This window comes from Suncus etruscus, chromosome 13, assembly GCF_024139225.1.
Source record: "Suncus etruscus isolate mSunEtr1 chromosome 13, mSunEtr1.pri.cur, whole genome shotgun sequence".
NCBI classification, from domain to species: Eukaryota; Metazoa; Chordata; class Mammalia; order Eulipotyphla; family Soricidae; genus Suncus; species Suncus etruscus.
In genome coordinates, this window is record NC_064860.1 from 46,410,365 (window position 1) to 46,418,622 (window position 8,258).

At 35.7% G+C, this 8,258-nt stretch overlaps 1 non-coding gene across 1 annotated transcript; it reads right to left on the minus strand.

The window, feature by feature from the left end:
• Positions 1 to 6,801: 6,801 nt before the first annotated feature.
• Positions 6,802 to 6,932, minus strand: LOC126026321 (small nucleolar RNA SNORA51). The gene has a single exon (XR_007501615.1). It is a non-coding gene; the product is annotated as a small nucleolar RNA SNORA51 (small nucleolar RNA).
• Between the last annotated feature and the right edge of the window lie 1,326 nt (positions 6,933 to 8,258).

Below are 8,258 nucleotides of genomic sequence, written 5' to 3' on the forward strand. Positions count from 1 at the left end.
TAAATTGCAGGTGACTTGAATGGTGGCAAACAGTTCAAAAAAAGAACATTTGAGAGACTGCACTTTTATTACTTGTTTTTTTTTTTTTTTTTTGAAGAAAACAAGAGAGGAGATGAGAACACAGGAGAGAGTGTGTGGTTTTATACAATTACATGAAGTTTGACTGTTCCACTTCCCACTTCAACACCTGCTGTTCCTGCCACTGTATCCAAAATGACTTTCACATACTCACTAACCAAAGTGCTCCCTAAGCTCTTTTATGAGATGTCCTTGATGTCCAGGAGAGGGTAAGACATCATTTTTTTTTGGTATTGTTTTCAAGGTGTGTAGAATTGAACAAGGAGAGATAAGAGAAACAGCTATTGTGGAACTCCTGCCATGTATCCTGGTATGTCTCTCCTTGTCTCATTGGCCACCTAAGTATTCTGTGAACTATACAGTAAAAATGAGAACATGGAGTCCTCAAGAAGAGGGGTGACACTCTTGTCCTGCCCACAGCTGTCAGGGCCAAGGCCTTCCTCCCAAGTTTCTTTTCTGGATCATCAATGTCCACCTCCCCCTGCTCCTGTCCCCGACTTCCCTGTAACTCACTGGTCATCAGCTCTCTTACGGAGCCCAACATACTTCATCACACTTGAACTCCTCTTTCTCTCCTCTCAACTTTTGCATCACTGATATGACATTTCTGGTCCTGACATTTATTCCAAGGAGAAACTGTAAAACATTCAAGGCTTCTAGGTGGCTGTCACTGTCCTGTTCTGAATCCCTCAGGCCTCCTTTTTTGTCCTTTGAAGGCCACCTGAAGAGTCTCTGCGTCTCCCCACCTCCACTTCTGACTGACCCACTTACCTCAGCGAAGCAGAGCAGCAGCTGGGACCTGGCCAACAGGCAGAGCCAGAGGCTGGTTTTCTGGACGCTTCAGGCTTTGCCAGATTCCAGGAGAAAAGAGCTGCTCTGTGTTTCTCTCAGAAAGTAATGAGAAACCAGGGATTCCTAGAGTGGAGGCTTGAGGCGAGGCCTCCAGCTCAGGGCTGGGCCCAGGAGAGGGAAGTGGTGGGGTGAGAGAATGGGCTGCACTTTCTGCTTCACAAATTTTCCTGAGGCAGCAAAGCATGTGCACACCTGTGTCAACACAAGAAAGACCATCTGGGGGTTAACCAAACTGTCAGCAGGACCCAGACAGGGGCTGGAATTCTTGCTATTCTGGGATCTCCCAGTTCAGTCACTGAGACTGAGATGAGATGATATAAACGCGGGGTCATATCAGTCCTAGGAGAGAGGGACCCACTTGCCAATCACTAGATTATCCACCTGTAATAGGAATTTTTGCCACCCTAAATTGGTTGTTACTCACATTATGAATTTAAAAAATAATGTCCAGGAAGATGCTGGAATCACATAATGGGACTTATCAAGTAGCCAAAGGAAATGCAAGCTGAATACCCATAATTGGCCAGTACCTGTTTGAGGAAACAGATCTCCTGGGAAAGAGAGAGGACATCTTACACAAACATATCTCCCAGAGCTTAAAGCAGATCGAAATACAAGATTAAAAAGCTTCTTGTCACTAAAATAACAGGATTTTCACATCTAAGAAGTTCATAGGGAACTGGGAGTTCACGTTAGTGGTTGCTGAGGTAAAAATTAAGAAAATAAAGTGAAAGTAAAGCTGAAAACAGAAAAAAAATAAATAAAACAGGGCCAGAGTGATTTCTTGTACAAGGCCCTCCAGGTTCAATCCCTGGTATCCTTTAGGGTTCCCTGAGCAATACTAGGGAGACCACAGAACACAGAGTCAGGATAAAGTTCTAAATATACATTTTTTAAAAAGTTGTTTATAAAATGTATTATTTATGAAAATAAATCAATATAAATCAATAAAATCCTGATGTAGTCTAAATGCCTCTGAGCTTCTATTTTTATTTTTTATTTTGCCTCTCAGCTTCTATTGTAGCTTTAAATTAAAAAGTGAGATAATTAAATACAAATTGAAAAAATTATAATGTCTAAATGTAAAGAACTAATTTTAAAGAACTGTAATATGCAGTTAAAATAAAATCTAGGTCTAGAAAATATGTACCTTTGAGATGAAGTCGGTGAATTTTGAGATGACTATGCTTAGTGAAATAACTAATGAAGTGAAAGATTACTACTGGATATTTCTTTCCATATATGTACTATAAATTATTCAAACAGGCAAAATACAACAAAATCAAGCCTTATATTTGGTGAAACCTATTCTGATTATTAGAGGAATATATTGTGAAGAAACCTATTCTGATTATTAGAGGAATATATTGTGAAGAATGAACACCAGGTTCTTCTGGAATGGTTGAGTTAAGCCCTACGCACACACAAGAAGAGGTATTAAAAGTTACCAATAAGTTCTATAGTAATGTATGCCAATTATAAATGAATACAAAAATATTGGGGGAGGTAAAGGAGAACAGCTGTTAATTCTTATTCATCAACAGCAAAAATTAATATTCAAGTTTTCATTGATCTTATAAAGATTACTCAACAATAACAAAGTGATAGTTTCATGAAAGAATCAAATATCTCTACCAAAAATTTAAAATCCTAAAGACATGAATTCTTAAATGAATGAGGATCAAGGCCCTTACCCAAAAAAAAATCTTTTCCCAGCAAAATCTACTTTTATTTAATAGAAAGAATGAAAGGAAATTTTTTAGGCTTTAAGCACATTATCATTTGCCAAGTGACTCTGTAGCAAATACAAAAACAATGAATCTCTAAAGACAAGGCATGGAAAGGGTAGATAAAAAGGAGAGGGAACCAAAGTGGGCTGTGAGTACTGAGATAAACAAAAAGAATCTTTGGCTAGAGCTTCCAACAAGGGATTCCACTATTCAGTCTGTCATATTCTGGAGTGCTTCTCAATATCACACTGGGAAACTGCTGGAAATGCATCCAACTTGAACATTCAGTTCAGAACTATGACCTTTTCAGTCCTACCAATAACTTTAATATCTCCAGGCTGGCAAAACAACCAGTTCTCCAGTGAAACCATTTAGAAGTTTAGCTTTGGACTTTTCTTCGGATCCAATTTCACACTGTCCATATAATAACAAGTTGAGCTGACTTCATAATCTTAGAGACATGTCACTGACATACAGGAAGTCTTTGCTTTAATTCTTGATCTTCTGCAAGATCTTCAAAGCCTTTTCATGATTATTTGCCCAGGTGCCATAAATCAGCAGATTCTATTCATCTCACTAGCTTGATTGCAAACCCACCCTCACATCCCCTCCTGAAAAGTTAAGCTCAGTGACTCTTTGGTCCTGCTAACAGAGAATTCACTCCCATTGGAAATTACTTCACATAGAAGTAATCTAGTCTTTCTTTTATTTTAATTGCTTTATTTAAATACTTATAAAGTTACAAGGTTGTTCATAATATAGTTTTTTCATAGATAAAATTGTTCATGATTGCATTTTAGTCAGATAATGTACAACTGTCAGATATGAAGACATCCAAGAAATAAACAAGTTTAGCTAGAGAATTGATAGTCCAAGGAATGAGGCAGATAAAACTTTGAGGACTCTTAATTCTAAATTACCAGAATTCAGGTGCCCCCTAGAAATGACTTATGAGCTGGATCCTGTATTCACTCTTCTATCTGCACCTCTTCTGGAAGAAGACAACCTTCAGTTTTTGTTTTTGTTTTATTTTACATTAGCTTCCTCTTTCTTACACATCTTTTGCAATATAAAACCCCTCTGGCTTAGCATCAGATAGGGATTTATCTGTTATCTCCCTTTCTCCATGTTGATTAGTTATTCTTGAACAATAAATATCCAATGTGGAAGAAAGTTGGGAATCTCAATTCACATTCATGAAGCTGGGAGCCCCAGGACCCCATGCTTTTCTCTATTATATCTCTCTTGGTTTTTTAATCCTGCAACACCCCTGCTTCTGACCTGTTCTCCAGGGGCTGGACTGTGGCATACAACACACTTCACCAGGACCTGAAAATCACTTAGACTATAAATGTTCTTCACCGTCTTAGTTGACTCTCTATCTACACTTAAAAATTTTTTTTTTAAAAAGTCAGAAATGAGCTATTCTCTGAATCAGATATTTTTTTATCTAAGTTTCACTTCAGACAGCTTTGCTGTCTAGAAGACTTTTTCCTCTCTTAATACTTCTCCTTTGCTGGTGATATGTAGAAGGGGTAGTGGGAAGGAGTAAAAGTCTATGGTTAGAAAATTTTTCAGTGTTTTTTCTACAATGTGGTGAAAATGATTTTAGGAAAAAGGTAAGGACTGGCAACATGAACTAAAGATGCTATTCTGGCACCAGACTAAACTCAGGAAAACCCAAAACCCAGTAAGATTCAGAAGTAACTGTTGCCAGAATCAGACCACAAGGCTAGATTCTTGAGAAGAAGTTCCAGCAGACACAGGATACAGATATAATAATATGAAAGCTCACATAAAGTTTCAAACTCTTTCCATTGATAACTTTCTAGCAACAAACACATAAAATAGAAATACTGAGGCTGAGAAAGTTTGGAATAAAATCTATAAAATTAACTGTTCCAAGGCAAGCAGGGCACTTTTCCCACACAGGGGCATGAATACTCTTATCTTTGAATCCACATGAGTTACACAGTTACATTTCTGATGGTTGATTGTCAGGCCAACAATGTTCAAACACCCATACCTTCATTGGAGTACTTATTTAACTACTACAAATGTCTCCAGTTTCCCTCTCATCCCTCACAGTCTGCCTCAATAATAGACCCTTCTCTATCTTTATTTCTCTCCTTTTTTCTTTTTTAGGCATTGTAGGTTTCAATTCTTCTGCAGAAAGGATGCATATCACTTTACCTAGTTTCAGCACCCAGTGTATGTACTCTTGACTCTTTCCCCTCTGGAGAAGCCCATTCTCTCTAAACTCCAAATTCATAAACCCTAACCTGATAAATTCTTCAAGATGGGAGATATGTCAAAGAACTAAGAGTCATGTTAAATCTACAAAGGCCAAAGTGGAACTTAATAACATAAGCATTGAACCAAAGGAATAGAACAGTTAGTACAACTCTTATCTTGCATAAAGCCAACCCTAGTTTGATCCCAGGCATCTCATGTGGACCTCTAAAGCCCACTAGGAATAGTTTCTGAGTAGAGAATCAAAACAAACTTTAAAGTATTTCCAGATATGGTCCCAAAATAAATAACAAAAAGAACATAAACAGGAGCTCATATTTCAAGTGGCCTAATTTCATAAAAATATTAAACTTAAAAAATTAAATTAGATCAAAGGAGGCATATTTGCTATTAGAGTAAGAATAAAGTGAAAAGAACATTTAATGTATTTTCTATTGAGGAATTTTTTTCTCTTTCTTTTTCCTGAAACATTTACTTCAGTAAAGCCCTAAGTGTTTTCTCCTCTCATTGGATGTAGACATGTCCTTAAAAAAATTACTTAAGTTTTTTGCCAATTTATAAACCAGAAATATCTTTCTAGAATCCTTTGAAATGAAAACATCAAGGAAGATAACACTCTTAGCTCCTGCTTTTTTGCTAGAGAAATGTAACATTAAGGAGCATTTGCTCTATGTTGATGAACAACCTTTGGACAGAAGGATATGAGGAGCTTGATTTGCTGCTGGTTAAAGACAATTAGATAGCACATAGATAGTTAGCCTAATTCAAGATAAACTTTGAGTGAGCAATGAATGATAAAAGTCCTTTTAACTCCTTTTATATTTGGAAATATTTTTGAAACATATTAGTTTTGAAAATATTGGTTTTGAAAAGTATATAGAATTGATTATGTCTGTTTGCCTTTATAAATGGATGAGTATATTATTGCTTGTCCAAGCCAAGGCAACTTGGACAATACCTACATAATAAGCTTTATATGACTTTGTATGACTTTGCACACTCATACCTCTCTTCTTTGGGTAAGAAATTTATTTCTTTTTTATATGTACAGATTTAGATTTATATGTACATATCTCAACTCATTTTTGAGTCTCTCTCCAATGTCTTTCTCTTTAATGTCTCTGACTCTAGTTCTGTCTGCCTATCTTCTCTCTCTCTTTGACTTCCTAAATACAGTTTGCTTAAAAAAAGGTGAAATTCTGTTCAATTTGACATCTCTTAGAATATAGTGCACATCATATTCAGTTTAAGAGCATATTCAATAATGAAACTATTTTCTTCTCTACTACCTTTATGGAGAAATTTCTTGGGAGATCTTGTTTTTAATTTTGTTCCCTCAATCAAGACCAAGATAAGAATTAAGAAGAGGCAAGAAAATATTTCACAATCTAGCAATACATGCTTTGTTGTTATCAGTCACTTTTAAATATTTTTAAATTAACATGTCCATTTGATTATTGCTTATAAGTGATAAAAATTGACACTAAGATGTGAGAAGGATTAAATAAAATAATGATGTTTCTATATGTACACTTTGTTGTGCATTTGATATATATGATATATATATATTTTGATATGTGAAATAAATATTATTTTTAAATATTTTAGTTAAAACATTTTTGAATCCACTTCCTACCATTATTATAAACATAGATTTTTATTCTCTTTCTCTTTTTTTCCCTGAATTTTCTTTGTACACAACTAACTTGAATTCAATCTTTGCACTCTATATAATTCCTTGCGCCTAGTCAGGAGTTATCCATAAAGACAGAGTCAGGAGCAAGCATATAATCATTAATAAACTTAACATGTTTCAAAAAAACATCTAAAGTGAAGATAAAGATATTTGATATCTTTATAAATACTCTCTGTTTCAGTGTAAAAGATTTTTTGTCCCCCAATTCACAATACAAACCAGGCAAAGGGCCTGGGTTGAGGTATATGGGGTGCATTTATTGTACCTCCTCTTTCTATACAGTCAGTGTAAAGAACACAGCTTGTGGTAAAAATTGGGAGGCCTTTTCTTTGCTTTTCTCTTTTTTTTGATTTTTTTAATATATATGTTTATATATATATATATATATATATATATATATATATATATATATATATATATATATATATATATATAATAATCTTTCACCAGTGCAACATTCCCATGACTGAAAAGGGAAGTCAACCTTGGCAGATGTCCCTTAAGGAAGTCATCACTACCTCGGCCCCACCAATACCTCGTATTACCTTGGCGGATGTCCCGCCTCTAAGGAAGTTGTCACTACCCCTTCCCCCCTATAGTATATAAGGAGGGATGTAGAAAGCCATGAGGTCTTTGCCACTGTCCTATTCTGTAAGTTATGGGGGTGTCTCAGATGGAAATTTCTCCAACAGTGCTGTGTATGTGCAAAGGAAAAAGCCAAATTATTCAAATAACTGGTAAGGTACAAGGTAAAGATGGAGAGAAAAACCATTTTTGGTAACTAATAAAAATTCTAGTGGGCCTAACTTAAAACCACTGCTTTGAAGTAACTTAAAAAAAATGCTCTTACTAGTTGTACTGAACTAGATCATAAACTGTAAATGCAAATGTTAGTCTGACTAAAGTAACTCAGAGCTGTGTTTATTGATAATGCTATACTGCTTTGTTTTCTGTTGTTTAATTTGTGCTATCATTACAGACAAGAAGGAAAGCTGTGCCATTCAAGTTGTACTATTTACTGCTCCAAGGCCTGATTGGGTTAAGTAATATTCCCCTGTCCTTTTTAGGTGTTAGGACTGCAAAAGTGAACCAGTTAACTGCTCCTTTAGGGAAATATGAGATATCACCCTATCTAGAGATTGAGAATGCAGTCCCCTGTCAGCCTGAACTAGCTACAGAAAATTGATCTTCGACCACGTACCCTTTAATGACTTCTAGGGTGATGAAATCTCTAGGAAAAACATGGAGCAAAATGGTCATCAGGAAAAGCTATGAGGAAAATAAGGGGGAAAGAAAGGCCACAGGAATTAATAAGCCAAGTTAACAATTAAAGATAACATTAAACCTATCTATCCCAGAGGTTAAAGCAGGTAGCAAAAATAAACCATCCCTAACAATTAGCAAAGATGGGTAGTATAAGGAAAGAAGCAAAAAATTATGCTTCCCTTGGTAATGTTAAAAGTAAGAAAATTATTTTTAAATATGAAATTTCTTCATCTCTGTCTATCCCAGTGCAGGAAAGGCAACTGAAGTTTATGGCTCTATTGTTTTCTCTCTACCCCTACGGCCCTTTTTAAGTTGCAGAATTAAAGAAAAGAATGCAGAAACCTCCTTATCTTCCTGGTGAAATTCACAGCCTGAACAAGAAG